The following is a 12803-nucleotide window of genomic DNA, read 5'->3' on the forward strand; positions in this document are numbered from 1 at the left end:
ATAACAATGCCAAGCATGTTAGGAGCGCTCATTTATGGAACATAACACTGGTAGCTGAAACTAAGGCGGCAATGGTCAAACAAAACACCAGGCTAGAAGGCCGAGCCTTCCACCTTTTACCAAGTATATAGGTGCATTAAGTTAATTATCAATAATATGGTGATATAACAAGGAACCCATGTTAGCACATGGAAGCACTGCACCTGCAAGTAGCAACGGTAACAAATGGTTAAGCAAGCGGTAACATAGCCAATCAGTGGTTTGCTAGGTTGTAGAAAGTTTGAAGGTTTAACACGTGGTAATGTTGGGAGGCTGATATTTAATAGGTGGTAGGCAGCGAGACATAACGATAGAAACGACAACTAGCATGGCAATGATAGTAATGGTATCTAGGGAAATGATCATCTTGCCTGAGATCCCGCTTGGAAGAAGAACGACTCCTGAAGTAGACGAATCGACGTAGTCGAACGGATCCTCACATTCCGACACGCTTGCGGAACTCTATCGAGACGAAGAAAACTGGAAACAAGAATCAACACACAATATTCACCACGGCACATGCACGATATGATACACACCCTAATATGATGCATGTCCATTTGAATTATGCATGGCATGGCATGGCAATTCACAACAACCAAACACTACACATTAACTGAAGCACAATATGCAACAGGTTGCATATTGATGAAACTCCACATGCAAGTATTTAGTTCACTCTCATTTAGGTACATGGAAATATTAAATGTGGTTAAACATGGCAAGAGGTCAAGCGTAATTAAACTACCTATCTAGGCATTTTAAATGAGGTCGGAAACGACTTATAGCATCTCCGAACTGACCCCATGTGTTACTTTCTAAATCTGTCCAGATTCGACCTAAACACATTTTAGGTTTGTTAAACGGCAAAAGAAAGTGGTTCACGTGAAACTACACGTCATTCTAGTCGGTTTACATATATAGATCATCTCCAATGGAGCTACGGTTCACAAGCTACGAACAACACAAGATCATATGACATGGATGCAACATGCATGCAAAAGAAAAACAAATACACATGGTAAAATAAAAGACATGCCTTTGTTAATTTGATCCCTGGACCTGGTGAATGTAGAACTGCCGCGCTAGCCAACTGAACTAAGTATCTGATCAAGACTGTATGCGACTATCCTATTTGAAGTAGCGCTACATTGGGGTGCAAGTCAGCGAAAAATAGAGAAAAATATAACTGGCAGACCTAGGTTTTGAACCCCAGATCTCTGGTATGAAACCAGGTGCTCCTAGCTAACTTGGCTGTGGTGGTATTTGTGTTAATAATTGGAAACCCGATATATTTGAACACAATAGCCAAGACTTGTTTTCCATGGATGCACGGGGATCTCACCGAATGTTGGGAGCAACCAAAAGCGGTGGCCGATGTTAGTTGCAGCCGGTGGAGCCGAGGTTCCAGAGGTTAGCGGAGGCCTCAGACTCGCCGGATCCTCGCGGGGTACAGCCAGATCCCGCGAGGGATGGCGACGGCGCAAGTGAGCACGAGGTCAAGCTGGACATGGATGAGCTCGTTCTCGTTCCTGTTCTCTTGCATAAAATAGAGAGTTGCATATGTTAGAGAGAGCGGAGGGAAAACAGAGGGAGGAGAAGAGAGGGCAAGGGGGGAGGCGTGGCCAGGACCTGCTGGTCGGGAACGGCGGGGATGGGTCCCCGGGATGGAGGTGAGGTAGGGTGAGAAGCTCAACGCTCCATGGCGATGGGAGCCCTTGGCGTCGGGGCGAGCTCCATGTTCCTTGGACAACCTGTAGCACGTGGGAGAGAAAAGGGATGAGATGGGAAGGAAGAAGGAGAAGAAAAAAAGGAAGGAAAGGGCGAAGTGTGGCCTCAGTTGGTCACCGGGCTGTGGGCTGCTCATGGAGATCCTCTGGTGGCTGGATGGGAGCAAGGCCTACTGTCGCCCGCAGGTGGAGCTCCGGTGTGTCTACGGCCGATGGCCTGGCGAGGCAAAGGGACAGGAGGCCCTGCCTGTGCTCCGCGAGGAGGAGCTCAGGCGAGTTGTGGTTGGCTGGGATGAATCTAGAGGTGGAAGAGACCGGGTGGATGGATAAGTTGCGGTGGGAGGCGATGGTTAGCTATGGAGTGGCGGCGGGGTGGAACACATGATGGGACACTCATCCTAAAATTTAGGTTTGCTGCTACTAAATAGGTGTAGGGTGGCTAGGACACGGTTTTGGGGTGGTTTTCGATCCTACGATCGTAATCGGACGGACAAATCGGAGGGCAAGGTTTAGTGGGATGTGTAGAGGTGGCTGGGCCAAGACGAGAGGAAAGGTTTCGGCCCCTGACACGAGTTTTTCTAAACACGAAAACGTCCGACGAATAAACCGATGACGGTGCCGCTACGATCGACCATTCGGGTACCAAATGGACTCCCACCGGGAGGAAATTTGGCATGCGTCCTCCCTATATTAAAATAAGACCGCACACCAAGTTTCAACACAATCCAAGAATATATTTTACACACATTTAAAAACAAAATTTTATCGATGTTGCGGGCGTGTGAGTGTGTGCTCGGGTTCAAAACGGTCAACGATGAACACAGAGAGAACCGTTAGCTAATAATAGATGCAAGTAGGAAAACTGGCGGCAACGGAGTGCCGATGCAATGCGGATGATGCGAATGATGCGATGATGAATGCAACAAACAAATATTAACCCGACGACAACGGAATAATAGGGGAATCTTCTGGAGCGCCGGTCTCAGGCTGTCACAACTCTCCTAGGTCTAAGAATGAAAGGGGGGAGAGGATGAGAAAGCAAGAGGTAAACTTAGTCGCTTCTTTCACAAACGAGTGAAACCAGCAATCCTTGAAGGTTGCAAGGGATGAATAATGACATGAGGAACAAGCAAGAATTCAAACAAAATTTTGGCAGCACTTCGGTAGGAAAAAAGGGACAAAAATTTGATAAGATGGAAAGATGTTGACAAGATTCACAACAAACCAACTAAATTGACAAGCAAGGAAAGAACATGATCTTGATAGAACAAGACGATAGATTGAAGAGAGCAACATCACAAGAACTCGCGAACAAGAGAATAGAAATTAGATCATTGGGAAGAAGGGATGGAGAAGAAAATGAAAACTTTTACCACACATGAACTTGAAGAGAATCCTACAAAGGAAGATTGCATGGAGTTGTTGGAAAATCAACAATGAAAAGAACAAGCTTGTAGTGGACTTATGAAAACCATCCCAAAATAATGAGGTGACAACCAGCCACTAACACAACCAAGGATTGAATGGATGAAACAAGAAAGGCAAAACTTTTTACACCAAGAGGAAACATTGAAAACTTGGATTAATGGCAACACCATAATACAACAATCCTTAGACAAAGCTTTAGGTGAAATCAAATCCAAGATAACTCAATGAAGAAATCATGGGTTAAAATCACTCATGATCAAGGAATCGGTGGATTTAAATATCTCATTCTTGAAACAACTTCTTTCCAAGGCCCCTCCACAAACAAGATTGTTATAACACCACCTCAAAGGACAAAGGAGGAAGAATTGCACTTTTAAACGCAAGACAAAGAATACTTGAGGTTCTCCAACAAGAATATTGAAGAACACGTTGAGAATGAATGAAATCTTGAAGAACGAGCAAGACAAACCTCCGTCTACAAGAGAATGATGCAAAGATATGAAGGATGAAAATAATAAGATTCGGGCCCTTCATGACTTAGATGAAGCTTCACGAAGAGATACTTAAGAAAACTTGGAACTCCGAAAAAGAAAAGATGAACACTTGAGAAAAGAATTGATATGATGAGCCACTCCAGAAGAAGAACTGAAATCACTTTGGGAGAACAATAATAAGAATTATGTTATGCTTATCCTTCATCAAGTTAAATTGATGACAATCACAGATTTAGAATACCACTTATTGTTCTGAAAAGATTGAGGAGAGATATGAGCACAAACTTGAACAAGTCTTGAAGGACACACTCGTAAGAATTGGAATGAATGGGGATAACAAGAATGAATGGGGATAACAAGAATGAATGGAGATACATGAGAATGAAGAGATCATGAGCCATCTGAGAGAAAAACTTGAAGAAGGCACCTGAATAATTGAGAGACGAACAAAGCGACAACAATTGAGAAGAATTTGAGAATGAAAGCTGAAAGTTGAGAACGAAGAAATCTTCTGAAATGACGACCTTCGGATGATCAAGAAATGAAAACACACTGAAATGCACCAGATAGATATGGAAGGAATTTCTCATGATCGAGAACAATTCAAGGTGATAACACAAAGCTGAAATGACAATCTCACAAGAGTGAAGCAAGATTTGAGAGAAACACTCCTTCGGTCTTGAATGCACAGAATGACGAGAAGGAACACCACCAAAATTACTGCGACACTCCCAAATGATGAAGAATGAAAGGTTGAGCCAACGAACGAAATTAATCCGAATAGATCTTGGAGAAGGGATATGACTGATGGAATCCATACTTATGTCACACTTGAGAAGAATTAGAGATCCCCAGAAAAAGATTAGAAGAGCCAGGTAAGATCCTGGGAAAAACCTATGAGTTATGGGCCCACTCAAAAGAAACCACCGTTGAAACAATTGATTAGGAAGAGAGATATTGTATCGGTACAGATGAGAACTTGATGAGGTTGAGAACCTCGAAATAATTGAAAGGATTGAAAACAAGAAACTTCTAAGAATCTTTAACACTCGGGATAGAACAGAGAGGGATGAGAAAACAAGAAAGACTTGATAAGAATTTTTAACATGGGAAAGACTTTAAACGATGAAAATGCTATGATGAACATGGATAGCTTGAACTGAATTCACCAAAAAACAGAACAAGAATGAAAAATGATGGGCTTAGAACTCCTGAGAATCTTCATAATGAATCACCGGATAAGAGAGAAAAAAGAGATAGCGGAAGCAACAATGAAATTAAATGCAATTGAATGATAATCCAATCACTGAAGAAAAGGGCAAGAGGGCGGGGAAAAACAAAGGCCACTTGGGACAGATGAGATGAACTCCGGAAAGAAATGAGAGACTAATCTTGCAAAATTGGAGAGGATAGAATTACTTGAATAGAAGCACACCGGTTGAAAGGAATTGATATGACGACTCCAGTTGAAATAATTGGTAAGAAAATTGGATTGAGCATAAGAATTTGCATTCCCATAAGAATATGAGAACACTTCTTGGAAAAGATATGAAATCACCACTTGACATCGAAGCAACTTGAAATACCATACTCCAACACAACGAAGGATGAGGCTTACGAAACAAGCCGGAACAAATTCATGATAGAGATTTCATCCAATATTTTCGTGGATAGGATCGCAAGGGCTCTATCCTACAATAGCCATCATGTAAAAGGCAGTGCACACGACATACGAAATGTCCCCGAGTGGTAGTAAGCTACAAGGACTCTTTAAGACACAAGAAGAACTGCTGTAAGACGACCGTGAACAAATGAATCCACTGTATGTCGAACCCCAACCTCACATCATGCATCTATTGGAAGATTATACTATAAGTACTACTTAAATTCCCACCTAAGAACCCCCGAAAATTTCTGGTCATGCAATCGGGTCCACGGATACAAGGAGTAAAATCGATCACTCAACTCCTAGCAATAACACTACCCATCTAGTGTATCACGTGCGTCAACACATAACGAGAGATCTCGGAAACTCATCTATCTCAGATCCTCGAAAACACAACGATACTAAGTATGGCAGTACCCCTAAACTCTATGCAGCAGTACTGGGATGTCGGGCTTATCTCGCCACTACTAGTATTGAAGCAATTTCGAACATCCTCCGTCCTGAGATATTAAGAAATCTGAATGATTATGATGTGCTCAAGAATCCCCTGGAGCTCAACTCCCCGGAATAAAATCAGCACATCAGGAGGCACCAAGTCAGAACTCCGTCACATTGACATCATACAGATTCCAAAAATATCCGCGTGATCCTAAATTTTTTTTGTGTGAGAAGAGGAGTAGAATTAAAATTTCCTAAGTCGTGAACCTCACGAGAGCATATAATAGGAGAAAAAAGAAACCTACTCTCCGATATAACTAAGACTCAAAATAGTTTTTCACTAGACTCGACTCAGCCAAGCTCGATCAATCTAGGGGGCTCCTAGGTTGGTACTGCTCTGATAACAACTTGTCACGCCCAAGATGCGGTCCTATCCTTATCTTTGGCGCGAGGGCCTCAACAGGGATAGAAACGCATCTCATTATTTCGCAAGAATGGATATCCTTACAAGTATATGTACTGAAAACATGACTATAAGGAATTGGCTTACACTCGCCACAAGCTACATCGATATCACACCAATACAACAATATACAGTCATCATGAAGAAGAGCAGGGTCCGACTAAGGACGAAAACAAACGATAAAATAACGACGTCCATCCTTCATATCCCAGGCTGCCGGCCTGGAACCCATCCTAGATCGAAGAAGAAGAAGAAGAAACTCCAAATAGCACAACCAACGCACTCATGTCAAAGTAACTCTTTACCTGTACCTACAACCGTTGTTCTAGTAATCTGTGAGCCACAGGGGACTCAACAATCCCATGTCCAAAGGTATCAAGACTAGCAAAGCTTAATGGGCAAGGTAAGGTTAAGTGGTGAGGCTGCAGCAAGCGACTAAGCATTTATTTGATGTGGCTAACTTACGAGTACAAGAATAAGAGGGGGATGATCTACGCATAATGGACCTGAACTACTGATGATCAAATGAATGATCCTGAAGAACTACTTATGTCAGACATAACCCCACCGTGTCCTCGAGCGGAGAAGGAGCTCATGAAAGAGACAGTCATGGTTACGCACATAGTTGGCAAGTTTTAATTAATTTAACTTCAAATTATCTAGAACCGGATGTTAAACAAAGTTTCCACGTTGCCACATAACCGTGCGCACGGATTTCCAAAATATTTAACCCTACAGGGGTGCTCCAACTAGTCCATCACAAACTACTACACGCTGCGACGGAATAACCTCGATCAGGGAAACCTGTGATCTCCTCGGGTTCCTATTGGAAAACCTCAACCTCGAGATAGTCCAAAGCATCCTCGGAATCCCTCGCACAAGACGCTCGAGAAAGGTAAAACAAGTCGAGCAAGGCCGCCCGGTGTGTCGACGATCCCGATAGGTGCCGCGTATCTCGTTCTTAGGACATGACGAATAAGCACAGCGTACTGTGGCCTGATAGAAATCTCCCGAGTTGCACTGGGTTGGCCTCATAAACGGCTCTAGTTTGGACCAGCACCAGCAGCACTGCCCCCTGTATTTGTTTTTCAGTATTAATAGAATTATTATGTTGGGAAAATAAAGTGCCAATGTTGGGCCTTGCCAGACAAGCTTTATCCCAAAACCAGAATCTAGGTGGTCCCCATAACAACCCCAAGCATGTTAGGAGCGCTCATTTATGGAACATACGACCGATAACTAAAACTAAGGCAACAAAGGTCGAAAAAACACCAGGCTAGAAGGTCGAGCCTTCCACCTTTTACCAAGTATATAGGTGCATTAAGTTAATTATCAATAATATGGTGATATAACAAGGAACCCATGTTAGCACATGGAAGCAACTGCACCTGCAACTAGCAACGCTAACAAATGGTTAAGCAAGCGGTGATATAGCAAATCAGTGGTTTGATAGGTTGTAGAAAGGTTGAAGGTTTTCATGGCAATGTTGGGAGGCTGATATTTAACAGGTGGTAGGCAGCGAGATATAACGATAGAAATGAGAACTAGCATGGCAATGATAGTAATGGTATCTAGGGAAATGATCATGTTGCCAAAGATCCCGCTTGGAAGAAGAACGACTCCGTGAAGCAGACGAAGCAACATAGTCGAACGGATCCTCACATTCCCACACGCTTGAGGAACTCTATCGAGACGAAGCAAACCAGAAACAAGAATCAACACAAGATATTCACCACGACACATGCACGATATGATGCACACCCTAATATGATGCATGTCCATTTCAATTATGCAAGGAATGGCATGGCAATTCACAACAACAAAACACTACACATTAAGTGAAGCTCAATCTGTAACGGGTTGCATATTGACGACATTCCACATGCGAATATTTAGTTCACTCTCGTTTAGGTACATGGCAATATTAAATGTGGTTAAACATGGCAAGAGGTGAAGTGTAATTCAACTACGTGTCTAGGCATTTTAAATGAGGTCGGAAACGACTTATAGAATCTCCGAACTAAACCCATGTGTTACTTTCTAAATCTGTCCAGATTTGACCTAAACACATTTTATGTTTGTTAAACGGCAAAAGAAAGTGGTTCACGTGGAACTACACGTTATTCTAGTCGGTTTACAAATATAGCTCATCTCCAACGGAGCTACGGTTCACAAGATACGAGAAACACAAGATCATATGACATGGATGCAACATGCATGCAAAAGAAAAAATAATACATAGGGAAAAATAAAAGAGAGGCCTTTGTTGATTTGATCCATCGACCTGGTGAATGCAGAACTGCTGCGCTAGCCAAATGAGCTAAGTATCTGATCAAGAGTGTATGCGACTATCACTACTGAAATTCATAAATTTGCCGTCTCCCACGGCGGACGGCAAAGGGGGAAACCACGGACGGCAAAGGCTTTGCCGTCGGTTAGCAGACGGCAAACTAGACGGTAAAAAAATCCGGTGAAGAGGTTATTTGCCGTCTGCTTTTGTAAAGCGGACCACAAAGAATCTTTGCCATGAGGGGGCAGACGGCAAATTAACTGGGACGGCATATACTGCAACGGCCCCGTTAAGTGTTAACGGCAGGCGTCCTCTCTTTGCTGTCTGCCGTCCCCCCTTTGCCATGTGGGGGCAGACGACAAAGAGGGGAGAGAGAGGGGGCTGATTCACCCCTTTGTCGTCTGCCCACCCCCCTTTGCCATGTGGGGGTAGACGAAAAAGAGGGGAGAGAGAGGGGGCTGATTCACCCCTTTGCCATCTGCCCGCCCCCCTTTGCCATGTGGGGGCAGACGACAAAGAGGGGAGAGAGAGGGGGCAGAGTCCCCCCTTTGCCGTCTGCCTAAACCCCTTTGCCATGTGGGGGCAGACGGTAAAGAGGGAAATCTGCCCCATTTTAATTTATTTTTTATTATATCCAGCATTTTTAACAATAATCAGGATATATATATATATTTGACATAAATAAATTTCTTTCCGTACTCATAACCATATTAAAATAACTCTCATCCATAGTGCATACATATTATGTCATTTAGGTGGAACCCTAGCTAACTATAGGTCGTTTCGGAGCTAACTTGGGTAAAATAGGTCATTCCGGAGCAAACTATGCTTATTAAGCCATTTTGGATCTAGCTAGGCTAATTATAGGCCATTTAATACCTAAGTTAGGGGGAATAGGTCATCTTGCAGCTACATAAGCCTTATTATGTCATTTAGGAGAGAACTTAGCTAACTATAGGTCATTTTTCATTAAATAGGTCATTTTGGAGCTAACTAAGCTAATTATGTCATTTCATAGGATAATTAGCCAATTTAGCCTTTCTTGGATGAGTCTAAGCTATGTAGAAGAAGAGAAAGAGAAGAAGAAGTAAAAGAAGGAGGAGGAGGAGGAGGAGGAGGAGGAGAAGGAGAAGGAAGAGGAGAAGAAGAAGAAAAGAAGAAGGAGAAGGAGAAGGAGGAAGAAGGAGGAAGAAGAAGGAGAAGGAGGAGCTCCTTCTCGTTCTTCTCCTTCTTCTTATCCTCCTCCCTCTCCTTCTTCTTCTTCTCTTCTTCTTCTTCTTCTTCCTTCCTTTCATTTTTCCTCTTTCTTCTCCTCTTGTCCCCTTCTTCGGGCTAAATTGGCTAAGAATGCCTTTTTGGAGCTAATTATGTCATTTCAAGGATAATTAGCTAAGTATAGGCCATGTTTTATTAAATAGACCATTTAGCAGCTAACTAAGCTAATTATGTCATCTAGGTGGAACCCTAGCTAACTATACGTCGTTTCGGAGCTAACTTGGGTAAAATAGGTCATTCCGGAGCAAACTATACTTATTAAGCCATTTTGGATCTAGCTAGTCTAATTATAAGCCATTTAATACCTAAGTCAGGGGGAATAGGTCATCTTGCAGCTACGTAAGCCTTATTATGTCATTTAGGAGAGAACTTAGCTAACTGTAGGTCATTTTTTATTAAATAGGTCATTTTGGAGCTAACTAAGCTAATTATGTCATTTCGTAGGATAATTAGCCAATTTAGCCTTTCTTGGATGAGTCTAAGCTACGTAGAAGAAGAGAAAGAGAAGAGGAAGTAAAAGAAGGAGGAGGAGGAGGAGGAGGAGGAGAAGGAGAAGGAAGAGGAGAAGAAGAAGAAAAGAAGAAGGAGAAGGATAAGGAGGAAGGAGGAAGAAGAAGGAGAAGGAGGATCTCCTTCTCATTCTTCTCCTCCTCCTTCTCCTTCTTCTTATCCTCCTCCCTCTCCTTCTTCTTCTTCTCCTCTTCTTCTTCCTCCTTCCTTTCATTTTTCCTCTTTCTTGTCCTCTTGTCCCCTTCTTCGGGCTAAATTGTCTTAGAATGCCTTTTTGGAGATAATTATGTCATTTCTAGGATAATTAGCTAAGTATAGGTCATGTTTTATTAAATAGACCATTTAGGAGCTAACTAAGCTAATTATGTCATCTAGGTGGAACCCTAGCTAACTATACGTCGTTTCGGAGCTAACTTGGGTAAAATAGGTCATTCCGGAGCAAACTATGCTTATTAAGCCATTTTGGATCTAGCTAGGCAAATTATAGGCCATTTAATACCTAATTTAGGGGGAATAGGTCATCTTGCAGCTACGTAAGCCTTATTATGTCATTTAGGAGAGAACTTAGCTAACTGTAGGTCATTTTTTATTAAAATAAGTCATTTTGGAGCTAACTAAGCTAATTAAGTCATTTCGTAGGATAATTAGCCAATTTAGCCTTTCTTGGATGAGTCTAAGCTACGTAGAAGAATAGAAAGAGAATAAGAAGTAAAAGAAGGAGGAGGAGGAGAAGGAGAAGGAAGAGGAGAAGAAGAAGAAAAGAAGAAGGAGAAGGAGAAGGAGGAAGAAGGAGGAGAAGAAGGAGAAGGAGCTTCTCCTTCTCCTTCTCCTCCTCCTTCTTCTCCTTCTTCTTATCCTCCTACCTCTCCTTCTTCTTCTTCTCTTCTTCTTCTTCTTCCTTCCTTTCATTTTTCCTCTTTCTTCTCCTCTTGTCCCCTTCTTCGGGCTAAATTGGCTTAGAGTGCCTTTTTGGAGCTAGTTATGTCATTTCGAGGATAATTAGCTAAGTATAGGTCATGTTTTATTAGATAGACCATTTAGGAGCTAACTAAGCTAATTATGTCATCTAGGTGGAACCCTAGCTAACTATACGTCGTTTCGAAGCTAACTTGGGTAAAATAGGCCATTCCGGAGCAAACTATGCTTATTAAGCCATTTGGGATCTAGCTAGGCTAATATAGGCCATTTAATACCTAAGTTAGGGGGAATAGGTCATCTTGGAGCTATGTAAGCCTTATTATGTCATTTAGGAGAGAACTTAGCTAACTATAGGTCATTTTGGAGCTAACTAAGCTAATTATGTCATTTCGTAGGATAATTAGCCAATTTAGCCTTTCTTGGAGCTAACTAAGCTAATTATGTCATTTAGATGGAAGTCTAGCTATTTTTTATTAAAACTATAGAAATAACATACCATTATCGTCATCACAGCGGTGAAGCACGGTGGCTCTGGCTTGTTTCACCTGGAGAAGGCTGCCCTGGAGAAGGCTCGACTATAGAAGGGTCGTGCGATGCGTTTCGGGAGATATTCTGCACCAAATATCGTTTGCAATGTGTAGTTAGCATGAGGACACTCTTAAGATCACTACACTGAAATGAAACTCACCGTCCCTGCCACGTTAATGACTGGCACCGGTGGAGGGACTTGGCCGCTCTTCTCGCACATAGACTGTACATTTGGTTTCGACAAGTCAAACTTTTTATTTATTAATGAAACGGACATTCAAATGCAAGATTTGAAATAACATGAAGAAGAAACTTACCACAAAGAGCTCGTATATGGCCCTGTTCGACGCATCATTCTGTGCCGTCTCCGCCTCCACCAATGCAGTCGTCCTCTCCTCCAGCTCCCTAATTTCCTTATCCTTCTCCGCCATAGCCGCCTGCATTGCCTCTCTCTCTTTCTGAATAGCAGCCTGCAACACAACTCATTGTTAGCAATGTAATCATATTGGTTCCAATGCACAACATAATGCGGAAAGATAGTTGAGTCCATTAAACTAACGTCGATGGCGAGCTCGACTGGCCGTGGACGACGTGTTATCTCCGGACAAGAGCTCATTTGGCGTGCCTTTATCTGTCAGAGAGTGCTAGGACAACGTATAAGGCCGTCTCCAATGGCGATCGAGCCATGTGGCCTCCCGTTGCGAGCTATCATCACCAGTTCTGGATCAATAGGCCCCTCGCTCGGGTTAAAGTCCTCCCCTTTCCTCGCCTTCCCGTGATCTCTGTACTTCAGGAGCTCGTGGTGGGAGGAGATGTTGGTGAAGTTTTCTGGATGCTCGAGGTCAGACTCAGAGAATGCCTTGACCTTCTTGTACGAGGTAGTATGGGCCATCGCATACAGGTCGTACATCTATGGTGCCTCCGTCTTATTGTGACGCGCCTAAAAGAGAGAGAGAGAGAGAAAAATTGTATTAGTAAAAGGCTCAAGATACCATTAAGAATGAATTGCATGAGGCATGAAGCA

General features: G+C 42.8%; 1 long non-coding RNA gene across 1 annotated transcript; it reads right to left on the minus strand.

The window, feature by feature from the left end:
• Positions 1-483: 483 nt before the first annotated feature.
• LOC123440065 lies at positions 484-11787 on the minus strand. Its single transcript, XR_006630270.1, has 4 exons — positions 11748-11787; positions 1672-1793; positions 1385-1571; positions 484-519 (listed from the first exon to the last, which is right to left on the minus strand). It is a non-coding gene; the product is annotated as an uncharacterized LOC123440065 (long non-coding RNA).
• Positions 11788-12803: the final 1016 nt, after the last annotated feature.

The sequence above is a fragment of the Hordeum vulgare genome, chromosome 3H (genome assembly GCF_904849725.1).
Source record: "Hordeum vulgare subsp. vulgare chromosome 3H, MorexV3_pseudomolecules_assembly, whole genome shotgun sequence".
NCBI lineage: Eukaryota > Viridiplantae > Streptophyta > Magnoliopsida > Poales > Poaceae > Hordeum > Hordeum vulgare.